Below are 15,482 nucleotides of genomic sequence, written 5' to 3'. Positions count from 1 at the left end.
CACCTCGTGCTCCACATGGCTGGCTGCATGTCTCAGTCTCATGCAGGATGACACACCCACGTCCAGATGGCCAGCTGCATGACTGAAGTGCATGCAGGTCGACACACCATCTCACACATGGCTGGCCGCATGCTTCGGTTGCATGCATCGCAACACCTCGTGCTTGGTCGTTCCACCTCGTGCTCCACATGGCTACTTGCATGTACAGGTTGCATGTACTGCAACACCTCCTGCTTCCCTTGACACACACACTGCCAGGAGCTTTCCACCACGTCCTGATCACACACACATCTAGCCACCTCGAGCTTCTCGGTCAATTGTCCGATATCGGCCTTCCAGTGAATTTTTTCGTCCCGTGATCATTCCCAATATTTTTTGACGCCCGTTCTGATGATCTGATTATTTTTAATAAGGTACAAATGAATCCTGACTTGATGGAAAATATTTCCCGAGTTTCCGGCTTCTTCGAAAAATTCCATAATACCGAAATTAGGGTTTTTCGCCCAATTTCCGGTCTTCCTGTTGTGCTTCCAAAAGTGTCATGCTTCAAACGTCCTTTGAGTAAATATACCACATTGTCTAACCATTGTCTAGTGGGATACTTGACTCATGGTTCAGACAAAAACAATTTGATCGTCCGCGACTAGACCACCCCAAAAGATACTCGACCATTCTCTTTTTTTTTTTTTTTATGGGTTTCTACAGTATACATATCCAATAATGTACCAACTTAACAACAAACAAAAAGAGTTTGAGACATTTACTAACATATTGTGAATGCATATTGAGGAATTCTATGTTTATTTGTTTTATTCCTTTGCCAAAGTAATGTTAAGTTGAATATTGTAGACACGACTTCTAATTTTTATTATGTTTTTTTTGAAACACTTGAATTACAAAAAATTCTAGGTCTTCAAAAAACTTAATTCCAATAGTTTTGATTTAAAATGTGTTTATTTTAAAGGGTGCTAATTCAGGATTCTAGTTTTAAAAGAGAAGTTATAAAAATAACACCCTTTAAAAAAATTGTGTGTTTGTTGTCTTTTTTTTGTAAACAATAGTCTAATAATTACCATGATGTAGGTTATTAGTTTTAAGAAAATACGACACCAGGATGGAAAAATCGTTACTGTGTGTTACTATCATTTTATAGGCAATGTTTTAGTGTGACATTTAAATACGAGAAAAATATTATTTCAAGCAATTACAGATATTTTTTAATTATTTAATTACAGATATTTTTAAATTATTGAAAAGTTTCATACTTTGTGATTCACACAATTAAAGACAAACAAAACTGTCATTACCACTTTGACCAAAAATAATTAATAGGAGAGCTAGAGTAACAATCTTGGACAACTATGTCTTTAAGAAAATTAGAATTTACTAACTCAACAAAGCGATGGTGCTATGATAGTTAAAATACTAAACCGTAAATAAAATATTATTTGCCAGAAACAATATAAGATTTTGTCTAATATAAAAGAAAGTTTCTACAATAATTTGAAGTGTCACTGTAGTTAATGGTAACTGTTTATATATTGAATTAAAAGGTGTTTATGTTAAATGAAGCTAATTAAGGGTTCCAGTTTTAAAAGATCAGTTATAAAAATAACACCTTTCTAAAAAACTTGTGTTTTGTAATCTACTAAGACTTTGACCTTGATTCATCATTGCAAAACATAAAAAATCTACAGTTAATTCTTTAAGTAGTGATATACATTAATATATATATTTTTACTAGGATCGGTCCGTGCTACGCACGGGATATGCTTTACGTATGATGTATGTAACTATATATAATTGTATATTTTGTTTGCATGGCTTTTATGTAAGTTATTGCAAAAGCAGTGTATATTAACTTTTATGATTTTAAATAATATTATGGTATATAGTGATTATGTATGAGTTATAGATAGTATTCTTGTTGTATGTTTTTGATAATTAGTAATCTATGATTGGTTGGTCAATTGTGGGTTGCTATAATTATTTTAAAGATTCAATTTACACAAAATTCCTTAACCAATTTTTTCCCAATAATATGAAAAAATTATGCTGATATTGAATGTTAAAAAGAATTTACAAAACATGGCAAGAAGCAAGTGAAACGATGCTAAATCATTATTCTAGAAGTTGTCGTTATAGACAAACATGGTATCCTCAATAGTTACATGACTTTTTAGAGCATCTCTAATCTACTGCTTTTTTTTTTATTTCTATAATAACAATTAGAGGTCAAATTGTTTCAACCCATCTCTATCACTTCTTCTATAGAGACTGCTATTTATTTTCTAAATAACATTACTACTATTTTGTTATTATATATTTAAAGCTTGCTAATTTAGAGGAATAAATTAGAGCATATTACACATTTTATAGAGTTTCTCAATTTTAGAAGTAAAAATAGCAAAATACTTTGAAGATGGTCTTCTTTTATTTTTATGTTTTCTGGTTAAAATTATTTGATGTTAGAATTTTCAACAATTAGTTAAATCTCATAATTTTGTGGTTGAGATAATTTTAAACCGGATGTATTCTTCTTTATTTTGGTAATATATATATATACACACACATATATATATATATATATATACATTGACTTGTTTGTTTTATTTTCTATTATTTACTTTCATTTATACTTTCATATCTTGTCAGTTTATTGCGTTTTTCATCCGTATTTTGAAAATATATACATTTTATTTGTATATCAGTAGTAAATTTACACTTATTTTTGGAAGTCATGACATAGATGCATTTATTTCCATACAATATCATTAATCTTTTATTATATCATGAACTTTTTTCATTTATGCTCTTATGCGTAATTTGTTCTTAGTTATTATCTTGTTATATTCTCTTTCTCAATTACTTTTTAAATATTTTTAAAATTATGTATTAATCTTTTGTTGTGCATCTTAGATATTTTGTCAGTTTCTTGTAACTGGAGTCTAATATTCAAAATATGCCAACAATTATTAGATTCATTTTTTTTTGGATTTTTCTTGACTTTGCTTTAATGAAACGTGAAAGAAAGATTGTTAATAGATTCCCATAAAATGCAATTTTATGAATTTTTTTAAAAATATTTTGAAATTAAATATTTTTATTCTGTTTTGTAATTTTGGTTATATTATGTAGTTCACTAAATTATAGATGGTCATTTTCTATATATCTTTATTTTCATTTATCTTTTTAAAAAAATTATTATTTGATTATTTATTAAATATTTTGTTAATTGTTAACGGTTGAAGAACATATATATTATTTCCTCATAAAAAAACAAAACGCCAATATAAAATTGATGTCTTGAATGTTTTGGTGTAAGTGAAATAATACAATTGAATGGTAAAGAAGCGATATTGTCAAATCTTCTAAATCCCTCAGAAGGTGTTGTGTTATGTATTCACGTTGTATCTTCTTTGTATACATTCGTTGAACTTTCACCAACTTTAAGCATTTCAACAAATCTAGGTTCTAAATCACCGAAGAGGCTTTTGGAAGAGTAGCTCATCTCTTTTCCGGAATAATGTAAGAACCAGAACAAAATTTAGCTCATGAGTTTAGACACTATGACTATATCGGTCCAAGAATCGTCGCCATTTGTTGTTCGATCACGATAATCGATTACGCACGCCAATTGGTTGACATAGTCTCTTAACCAAATGTTTATGTTTGGAATGGTATGTTTAATGAGTTCACGACATACAAGTTGTCTAAGGAAGTTTTTCTGCTGTTCAAGAGGATGAGAAGCATGGACGTGATGCCAATTGTCTTACTCTCCCGGTGTTTTTTTTTTGTTAAACCTCTCCAGGTGGTCTTATAAGCTTATGTGATGGTTAAAGATCTAAGACAGTTGGCAGCTTTCTGAAGTGTTGCATTCTATAAAATAGCTTAACAAACATAACCATTCATTTTGCTTTTCACTAATATCAAATCGCAGAATATTGTTTCCCCCCACAATTCTTATTATCTTATGACCGTCATCCAATTTTTTCTATACATAATAATATAATTTTCAGATATTGGTGTCTCTCTTAAACCATTCAAAATCTCTTCTATCAAAAACTCAGTTTAGTTGTAAAGTTAATTTTTTTAAGAATGCGTAAATTTTTTATAGTTTTTAAAATAATCGAACTTAAAATCAGCCATACAACTCAAACACATCATTGGCCAATATTTTGTACGCAAAGCAAACTTGCCTAAGGGGATGTGAGTTGTGATGGCTACAGCTAATAATCTAATATTCTTAGACACATTGCCCAAATTACTGGACCATCCTTCATTGCTACCGAATTTATTTACACATGCCACTCAGAAACTTGTCTTTGCTGATTGAGAAGATCACATACAAAACAAATTAATGAACCTGTAAAGCTTAAATAATAATAATCATTCACTAATATAATTAAAGAGGAAAAAAAGAAACTAGGTTAAAGATTTAATTGAGCAGAAAATCTCTCTAATCTTCTAGAAAACAAAAAATATCTAAGATCTTTCATTGCAAAACAGAAACCATCACAGCAATGTCTCTGAGCATCTCTATGTCCGATACTTATTGATCACGCCCACAAAATTGAAGTGGGAAAAGGGATCTAAATGAGGACCAAAAGATTCTTCAAAAACTCTTTGTTCTCGTAGAGTTTTGGTATTACATTACATTATTTTCTTGCCAAAGAGTGTTAGTGTTGAGAGAAAATAAAAACACAAAATCAAAACCCAAATGAGCCACTAAAACGACAATGAGCTTCACTGCTTCTTTCATCTCTTCTTGGGGTCTCCGTCCCTCGTCCCGCTCCATGATCTTCCTCCTTCCTTGGAAACAAAGTCTTGAAACCAACAACCGTCACTCGGCGGCAATTGTTCACATCCTGTAGTCCGTCTGCAAAAGAAGCTGCATGGTGGGAGACAGCCAACACATTGCGTCCCAAACAGCTCCCACATCTGTGTCTGAACTCTGAAGCTGTCTCCAGCTTCTACGCTGCCATTAACGTCCACGGCTTGGCCTACGTGTCAGACCTCATCACTCAAAACTGCAGCTACAAAGATCTCGTCCTCTCATCACTCTAGAATATAGATAAACATAGAATGTATATATGAAAAAAGGTTTACAAAATATTTGAACCGGTTTGTAATTTTAAATTGGTTTACACCATTAAACAAAATTAAAAAAAAACTAAAAATACAAAACTAAACCTAATCTAGAGGCCGCCGTCTTCTTGTTGAACTCTCCACCGCTGGCAAACTTGAGCATCCTGCCTCCTCCTCCGCCTTTTCATCCAGCCTCTTCTGCCGTCTGTTCGTCCAGCTTCCTCCACCTCGCTTCCTCCACCTCGTGAAGCTTCTTCTCCGTCCTCCTCCATCAAGCTACTCTGCCTCCTCCAACTTTCTTTACCAAGACAAAAACAAATTGAAATCAAAACTCACAGAGAAAGAGAGAGAGAGAGAGAGAGAGAAACATAGAATGTATATGATAGAGTTACAGAACCGAACCGACACGTCTCAAACCAAACCAAGTTTCCAAACCGAAATACACTACGTAATTGATTACGTAGTATCTTAATTGTTTCTTTTCTGCATTTTGTTTTAGTTGATAATAAGGAGAGAATAGGTCTTCCTTGTATATAGGAAACCATCTCCTCCACTTTCCCTTAATTCCCATGTTGAAAGGAGTTTACGACGCCACTTTGTTTCTGTATCTTCTCTATTTAAATGAATGAAAAAGCCAAAAAGAGGCAATCTTAATTGCCCAAAGTAAAGTTTTATTGTTCTTAGTTTGTTCTAAAGCTTTGAAGAAGTTCATAGCTATCAGTATATATTAAAACAGGTTTACAAAATATTTGAACCGGTTTGTAATTTTAAATTGGTTTACACCATTAAACAAAATTAAAAAAAAACTAAAAATACAAAACTAAACCTAATCTACAGGCAGCCGTTTTCTTGTTGAACTCTCCACCGCTGGCAAACTTGAGCGTCCTGCCTCCTCCTCCTCCGCCTCTTCCGCCGTCTGTTCGTCCAGCTTCCTCCACCTCGTGAAGCTTCTTCTTCGTCCTCCTCCATCAAGCTTCTCTGCCTCCTCCAACTTTCTTTACCAAGACAAAAACAAATCGAAATCAAAACTCAGAGAGAGAGACAGAGATCCGGGCAGGATAACACACACAATCACACAAAGCCCAATCACACAAACCATGATAGTAATTGATACGGTGCGTTTAGAAAAGTGGACACGCTAGAAAGAGCGACTTATCTAGGTGGATGATGACATGGCGCCCCAAGTAGAGAGGAAACTGTACTTTATAATAATATATGGACTAGATTTTCAATTCGCGCTACGCGCGAGCTTATATTAATAATTAGTTTTATTTTATAAATAAATTTAAAATAAAAATATATAAATGATATATATGCATTTTCTATAAAATTGTACTCCAAGTATTCTTTAATATTTCTCATATTTAAGTTCTGATAAAATTAAAACATTTAAATAACAAACATTCAGACCTCTTTGTTTGTATATGTAAATGTATATTTGTATTTATAAATGTATTATATTGTTTATTAATCATGTTTTAAGAAAATTTAAAGATTTTCAATGCGCTTTAGTTAATACTACACTGTTATAAATATTTTAATTATAGTTTTATCTATTTTCTATTTGATTGACAGAAAAGATTGATTCATATGACCAAATTTTACAATGAAATTATGATTATTATTTACTTATTGTGTGCATATATGTATTTGAAATACTATTATTTAGTTATTTTAAATGCATATCAAATAGTATAATATCTAGATTTAGCTCTTAATCATAATAAATATTTTGATGAAATTTAAATAATATTGAATATTTTGGTTAGATATAAGAAAATAGGAAATATATATATAGAATTTTAAACTAACATTAAGGAATATTTTCTTTATTAAAATAAAATATACAATATTAGATATATATATATATATTCTACTTGATCTAGTTACATTATATATTATGCCATGAGTATTATGTTTAGTTAATTCAAAGATACTTTTTTCTAATTGTTAGAAGTTGGTCAAAATTTCATTTTCAAGTTTATCGATTGATATTCTTAGATAATATATCTCTATATATTTCTTTTTTTTGTTGTTGTTGAGATTATACTTTAATGTCAATATGTAAAAGTTAATAGATATTTCAACTAATTTATTTGCAGCCTACTTAGAATTTTATGTTTCCGTATATTTTATTAGAATTGTTCATCAAATATCTTTTTTTAATGGAACTCATGTGAGATCATTTTTAATTTTTAATTTTATATGTTATGTAGATTGCTTTAACAAAGTTTTATAAGCATGGATCCTATAATTTTTATTGGTGAATTTGATTAAAGACTTATGAAGAGTCATAATGTAATTTGGTTTATTGTGGATAACTTTATTTAAAAAAGAAATCTTGTAGATTATAACATTTTTAAGGTTTGTTTCATAAAAGCCTGTTTGATTAGTTTACTGATGATTTGAATACAATTTTTAAAAAGCTTGTGTCAAAACATAATATAGTACTGTTATTAAAATTTTAAAAGTAAATAACTATATTTCATTTTATCGATAAAAATAGTCCGAAATCAAATTAAAAAGGTTTAATTAATAATATGTGTCTTACACAAGTGGATTACTTTTGCCTTTATTATTAATAAAATTTGTAAACTTATTGCAAACCATCTAATTTCAGTTTAATCATATATTTTATTTTGATGTATAAACTATTTGTATATCTTGACGTACTTTAATATAAAGTTTATCAATTTTGTTGATTTGAATTTTTAAAGGAGTTAGCATATAAAAATTAAGTTAGTTATTTTTTTTTTGTTTATCCTAATTAATATTTTTAAATTTTATTTTCATATATTTTTTTTAGAAGTGGTAAACTAAACTATTATGATGATTTGACATATTTTGTTGGAATTTTGAAATTATATATAAATATTTTTAATAGCATATAGGTAAAAAAGTAGTAGACAGAATTTTATTTTTTATTTTAAACTCTTTTTTTATGTTAAGTTTTAAGTAAGTTAGTATCAATAGCAATCTAACTTTTAAGATATTTTCTTACATTTTGAATTTATATTTTTAATAAAATTTTATTTTATTTTTACATACATGATTATTTTTTAATTTGATTTCTTCTAATAGTTTTATTCTTTTTGTTAGTTAAAATTTATATTTAATTTTCAAATATTTAGTTTATGTATCAACTGAGTTATTTTTAATAAAACTTATTTTCTTTGGTACCTTATTTTATTTTCATTTGAAGTTAGTGAAATAAAGTTTTGAAACCGAAATTTTGAATATCAAATTAAGATGCTGATTTGTTATATTCAAATGATATTTGTAAATTCTATGTGAACACTTTAAGATTAAATAACATATAGCCTAAATTTTGAAATCACATGTACTTTATATTCCTTTTTTATTATTTCAATTCTTATATTCTGTAAGGTTTACTTTTTTGTTAGTTAAATTTATATTAACTTTCCAAAGATTTAGTTTATATATCAAATTGATACCTTTTATGAGTTTGCCTCTTTTGTTGAGTAAATATAAATTTTTTATTTATTTAGAAAGTAATAGTTTTTGAAAATCTTGAAATTTTTTAAAATAATAAATAAAATGATGATTTGGCATATTTTCCTTGGTGTTTTAAGATAATATGAGAACATTCTCAACGATTTATAGCATCAATTTATGTATAATATATGTTATATTGAATATTTGCAATAGCATATAACCCAAACTTTTAAAATCACGTGATTTAAATTTATGTATTTCTAGTTTTAAAAATTCTTGCATTTAAATTAATTATTATTTTTGTTAGTTATTTTTATGTTAATTTTCTAAAATCTATTATATTTTAAGTTAGCTTATATATGATGTTTTACTTTTGTAAGTTTACCTTATTTTGTATTGGTTTATATTATATTTAGAAATTTAAATTTTGGTATTATTAAAAATTTTATGAATAAATAATAAAGATTTTAAATGTGTCATATTGTGATTAGTGGTTTTAAATCCTATGTATACACATTCTAAATAAATAAGTAAATAAAGTACAATTTAAAATATATTTATACTTCTAGTATCATATTTATTAACGAAAATAAATATTTCATATTGTGATTGTGTAAATATCTCTTTTTTACTATCTCTCTTTGTCAAAGTAAATCTTGAAAATTCTAAAATATTTGACAACTATTTATACTCACCCTAATACTTCATATATTAGAAATTTCTTATTTTATATATTAAGTGAATTCCCCATTTTAGATGTTTTAATTTTGTTATTTTAACTTCTTTAACATCAAATTTCCTATTTTGTAATTTAAAGGATATTAGAAAATTCCTTTTTATACATTGTGAATTGTTTAGATGATTTTCTGTTACTATTACTATTTTAACATTAGATTACTATTTATTATACCTAAGAAAACAATAATGTTTTGTTAATATTACGGTTTTAATTTTGATTCTCCCTTTTACCATAACAATTAACATTTTAAAGCAAATTGTAAAATGTTAATATTTATTCTGTTAGTTTAAGTTATATATAGAATATTAATTTTGTTTTTAATATAATTTTGTAAATGTTAATATTTTTTACAAATTATAAGCTAATATAATGATGTGTCATAGTATGACTGGTTATTTTAAATCTTATATGAACGCTCTCAAAAATTTATAGCCTTTTTAATTTTGATTTTTCATTTTTCTATAACAATTAACATTTTAAAGCAAGTTGTAAAATCTTAATATTTATTTTGTTAGTTTAAGTTATATATGGAATATTAATTTCGTTTTTAATATAGTTATGGAAATATTAATATTTTCTATATATAATAAACTAATATAATGATGTGTCATAATATGATTGTTCTTATTTTATATATTAAGTGAATTTCCCAATTTAGATGTTTTAATTTTTGTTATTTTAACTTCTTTAACATTAAATTTCCTATTTTTTTAATTTAAATGATATTAGAAAATTCCTTTTTTATACATTGTGAATTGTTTAGATGATTTTATGTTACTATTTCTACTTTAACATTAGATCACTATTTTATTTTTGTATAAAATATATTTTACGTTTATAATACCAATGAAAAAATAATGTTTTGTTAATATTACAATTTTACTTTTGATTCTCCATTTTACTATAACAATTAACATTTTAAAATGTTAATATTTATTTTGTTAGTTTAAGTTATATAAGGAATAGTAATTTCGTTTTTATAATTTGTAAATATTAATATTTTTATAAATAATAAACTAATATAATGATGTGTCATAATATTTCTGGTTGTTTTAAATCCTACGTGGACGCTCTCGATGGCTTATATAATCAACTTTTATATAGTATAGATTTTAATGTAAGTAAAATAAATTGTAGGGAATTTTGCAAAAAAGGAACAAAAGAACTTATGTATCGTCTCCTTAGAACCAATTTACTAGTTTTTGTCCACTTAGAATAAATCGTAATGTTAATGCCATTCTAAACCTCTAATTATGTAATTATAAATTTTCTCAAACAAATTAATTTAAAACAAATTTTAAGTTTTATTTTTACCATGGAGTCATTACGATTATCTTCTCCACTGGCGGTTGCGCCGGCAGGAGCTCGTTAAGATTATGATTACCATGGAGTCATTACGATTATCTCATCAGTGATAGCGGTAAGTCTCCTCCTTTATATGAAGTCATAATAAATTACTCACGAAGTGTTCGACTTTTTAAACTGAGAATCTTCTCTAGTGCCTGTTTTTGCAATCTGAATTAGGATTTGTACTTATAAATGTGTGTGTGTGTACACAGGTCACACGTGTGGGGAAAAGTTGCTTGTTACTGCATTTCTCGGATCATACGTCCAGCACAAGTTTTACTACAACCATTGGGGCTATATCTCACTCTTAAGAATACTTGTTTTATTGATTATCTCTTCAAGGGTCTTTCTCACAAATAGTAATAAAGACTCAAAGAAACAAGTGTCGATGGGAACGCCACACAGTTTGTTTCTTAGCTCACAAGTAACCATTGAAAACATGGTCAAGAACAGAGTCGAACATGAATAGAGTACAAATTTCTAATGCTGTGTTTATATTTAACATAATGCCATTGATCTTCCATATCCGAAAATTTCCACCTTAACGTTTACGATATTATAGGTTTGAGAGATAGTAATGATGGTAGCAGTTCCTCCTATGCTTCACAACATAAATTAAAGAAAAAAAAGAAAAGAAGAAAAACGTAGAGGAAAGAAGAAGAAGTTTGTTTATTTTTGGTAGAAGGTTTAAAAAGGAAACTAAAAAGATTTAAAAGATTTTCAAAATATTTTGTAAGCGTTTTTAGCTAAATTTCCGGATATTAGTTAAAAATCTGGCAGAAAACACATTATTCTTACTTAGAAAATAAATGAAAGCATAGATATTATATATTACGGGTAGTAGATGAAAGAGAATAAGGAAGAATGTCTATTCTAAAAAGATAGACATATGGTTAATGTTTAGATGATTTGATCCTTCTATATTTCAGAAGATAGAAAGATATGCATATTGAGTATTCTACGGTAGTAGATGGATGAATATTTGTTATATTGCGTATTCTAAGTCCAGTAGATTATTGTGTTTTTGGTGGATTTCAAATTCTATATCATCGTAGATGGTAGATTTGGTTTACTGATGCTTTTAGATTAATTTTAAAATGGCTCTTCCCAAAATAATTTCACCATAAAATTATTTTTCTCAACTGCAAATGCATAAAAATATTATGTTTTGTATTTTTTCTTTTTTTTTTTTGGTTTTTCAATATATTGATATGAATTTTTATAAAATGTAAGGGTAATCAATGTCCAAAAGTGACAAAAGTTGATTTTGTTCTAAGGGGACAATAGCTGAGATTAGTTGTTTTTTTTAGCAAATATCCCTAAATTGTATGATACAAATATATGTATTCCATGTGGCCATAAGCTCTGTTAAAATTATTTAATTAGTTGACTACAAATAAACGGTCTTTGTCCTTTATACAGTTATTGTTTACCTTAAAGAAAATACTATTTTAATATAATTAATTATAATGTAATATTTATAAAATACAACACACACATAATTACTTCTCTTTTCAATAGTGGTATATATTTTTCTGATGGAATTCATTATTTTATTTAAGAACACCAACTAAAACAACAATTGTTTTTCTTCTACTTTCCGGTGTTACTCTCGATGAACTTAAGTTGTAAAAATAGTACTCCCTCCGTTCAGTTATAAATGACGTTTCACAGTCTTTTTTGTGTCAAAATATATGACGTTTACGAAATTCCATGCAAAAACTAACAAGAAAAAACCTTTTCTACCCTTACAATTATTAACATCATTTCACTTGCATAGACGTGGCTATTAACGAGTGCATCATCTACTTCTTCGTTATCGAGTGTATCTACTTCTTCATCCGTTGGTGTTTGATTAAGATAAAAAAAAACTCATTTTCATTGGCTATGTATGGAAGATTCAAATCAAAGTTAGAATCCATGAGTGGTTGTGATTCATTCGATTGTTTCTATCAATATATAGCATAGTCAATTTTTTTGTTTGGCATCAATATCAGTTTAAAAATTTTAGTTTCGGCTCCGTGCTTAAATTGTTTTGTAGAATTTTAACACTGAAATCTTCTTTGTTCGTGCATTACTTCATTTTCAGTTCAACGACACATATTTGACTAAAAGAATTAATTGAGCATTTATAGGTTTTTGTATGTGAAACTGTTATGTTATTAAAAGATCACGACTAAGAAAAGTTGGGAGCAACATCCTTTTGACTGAATAATGATCACTAATAATAATGATATGAAATAAATTAAATATTAAACACTAATGAAAAAGGTTAAAAATGGTATTACATTAGCTTTCTTAATTGATGTGCAATGTTGTAGAACGACACTTGTAGCTGAACGGAGGGAGTATTAAGGGGGATTTGCCAAAAGTGACTCAAAACTTGATTTTGAATATAAAAGTGTACCCCAAATTCAATCAAATGCAGAAGTAACCCAAAAGCCTAGTGAAATTACAACAGCTCCCTTATGAACAAATAAAACATATGTATTCAGTTTTACCATTATAACTCTCCGTTAGAGAAGACTTACAAAGAAGTCTTCTCTGTGATGGCTTCTTTGTAAGTCTTCTTGTTCAGTACATCTTAAAAATAATTTTATAATTTTATAAAAAATATTTTGATGGGTAAAAAATTGAAATCATGTAATAATAAACATTTCTCATTGATGTAAATTTAGTTCATCTGAAATTGAATTATTTTCAACATAGATGAGTGAATGTATATTGGCTCATGAGTCATTGGTTTAGAGTTTGGTAACATATGTTATAGTATTGTATGTATCTTTAGGGTTAGATTCTGAAATCTTACCTTTATTTTTTTTTTCTTTCAAATTGACCCATATATGTTTATTAACTATCTAATAACTTGATTTAAACACTTTCTAAGTTTCTTTTAAGTTTAAGAAAGTGTTTTTTGCATAGTTAATTGATTTTAGGGTCTGGAAGACTTACAGAGACTTAAAAAGAAGTTTTCCGACACATCCCGCCTAAATTTTAGTAGAATTTAGGGTTCCCGCCTAAATTTTTGAAAAATTTAGGTTTCCCGCCTAAATTAAAAGTCTTCCATAAGTCATCCAGGAGTCTTTCAGAGGAAATCTATTCATGGATTAGATCTTAAAAATAATTAATAAATTTTATAAAAAATATTTTCAAAGGAAAAAAGTCAAAATCATGTATTAATAAACATTTCTAAAAGATGGAAAATTAGTTTTACTGAAATTGAATTATTTTTAACATAGATGAGTGAATGTAGATTGAGTCATGATAGCCTTTGGTTTAGGGTATGGTAACATATGTTGTAGTATTGTTAGGGTTAGATTTTGAAAATTCATCTTTTTTTTTCAATTTGACCTATATGTGATTAGTGACTATCTAATAACTTGATTTAAATACTTTCTAAATATCTTAAAAGTTTAGGAAAATGTTTTTTCTCAGTTATTTGATTATAGGGTCTGGAAAACTCACAGAAGACTTTCCCAAGAAGTCTTCTGACATATCTCGCCTAAATTTTAGTAGAATTTAGGATTCCCGCCTAAATTTAGAAAAAAATAGGTTTCCTGCCTAAATCGAAGTCTTCCAAAAGTCTTCCCGAAGTCTTCTAGGGAAAGTCTTCTTATGTATTAGATCTTAAAATAATTAATAAATTTAATAAAAAATATTTTGAAAGAGAAAAATAGAAATAATGTATTAATAAACATTTAAAAACGATGAAAATTTAGTTTTACTAAATTTGAATTATTTTTAACATAGATGAGTGAATATAGGATCTAGAAAACTTTCCAAGAAGTCTTCTATATCGAAAATATTTAACCTAATTGGAATTTTTGTCTCCATATATCAATAAAATTTACACATTCTCTTTCTTCCTGTCAAATGGCTGCAACAAATGTTGGGGTCAAAATAGGTCACGACGGAATCAATGTCTGAAAGTCCGTAAAAATCGGTATGAACGTTTTTTCGAAAAATAAATCTCAGAAAAAGATTTATTTTTACGAAGAATCTTGCGGAGAAAACACATTCACGAAAAATCGGAGAAAGACTCGAACAAGGTTGCCGCGTAGCGACCAGCACGGCTCGATCGCTAACCGAGCTCTCACAGAAGCTCGTTCGCTACGTAGCGACCGAGCTCTCCCCAAAGCTCGGTCGCTACGTAGCGACCGAGCACGTACACGGCTCGGTCGCTACGTAGTGACCAAGCTCTCACCGAAGCTCGGTCGCTACGTAACGACCGAGCACGTACACGGCTGAGCTCGGTCGCTACGTAACGACTGAGCTCTCACCAAAGCTCGGTCGCTAAGCACGTACACGGCTCGGTCGCTACGTAGCAACCGAGCTCTCACCGAAGCCTGGTCGCTACTCACCAAAGCTCGGTCGCTACGTAGGGACCGTGCTTTCTTAAAAATCGATACGACACGAATCCATGCATTCTCGTCTACTCTTTAATGCTATCTCCCGAAGACCGTAGCCAACCCATTTCATGTTTCTCGTCATTTTAAGTCATCAATCGAACTTTACGATAAAAACCTCGAAAAGTTTGTTTTTATCGAAAGAAGCCCTAATAAATGCTTCGAGTCAAACAACGGCCCAAAGAGACTTAAGACGTGACTCGAAACACACTTACGATTTCTTAACCAAAAGCCCATAAACCGTAGGACGGTTTATGCTTGGTTCGCAAGGAAAGATAAATGTCAAGTTTCCGCGGATAAATACAAAATTTTGAAGATAATTACGAAGATCGAAAAAAATAGAGTATCTCCATTTTTATGCTATGACGGCTTAAGGGCAGAAAAGGAAAAGCGTAAACCGACCTAGGAGCCAGTATATAAGGAGTCCTAGGCAAGAGTCATGGGAT

At 28.8% G+C, this 15,482-nt stretch overlaps 1 pseudogene; it reads right to left on the bottom strand.

Annotated features, from left to right (window-relative positions):
- Positions 1-15,482, bottom strand: part of LOC106323495 — a 60,811-nt pseudogene that overhangs the window by 21,961 nt on the left and 23,368 nt on the right.

Source organism: Brassica oleracea, chromosome C2 (assembly GCF_000695525.1).
Source record: "Brassica oleracea var. oleracea cultivar TO1000 chromosome C2, BOL, whole genome shotgun sequence".
Taxonomy (NCBI): Eukaryota; Viridiplantae; Streptophyta; class Magnoliopsida; order Brassicales; family Brassicaceae; genus Brassica; species Brassica oleracea.
The sequence above is the reverse complement of the archived record's forward strand: the minus strand, read 5'-3'. Positions and strand labels throughout refer to the sequence as shown.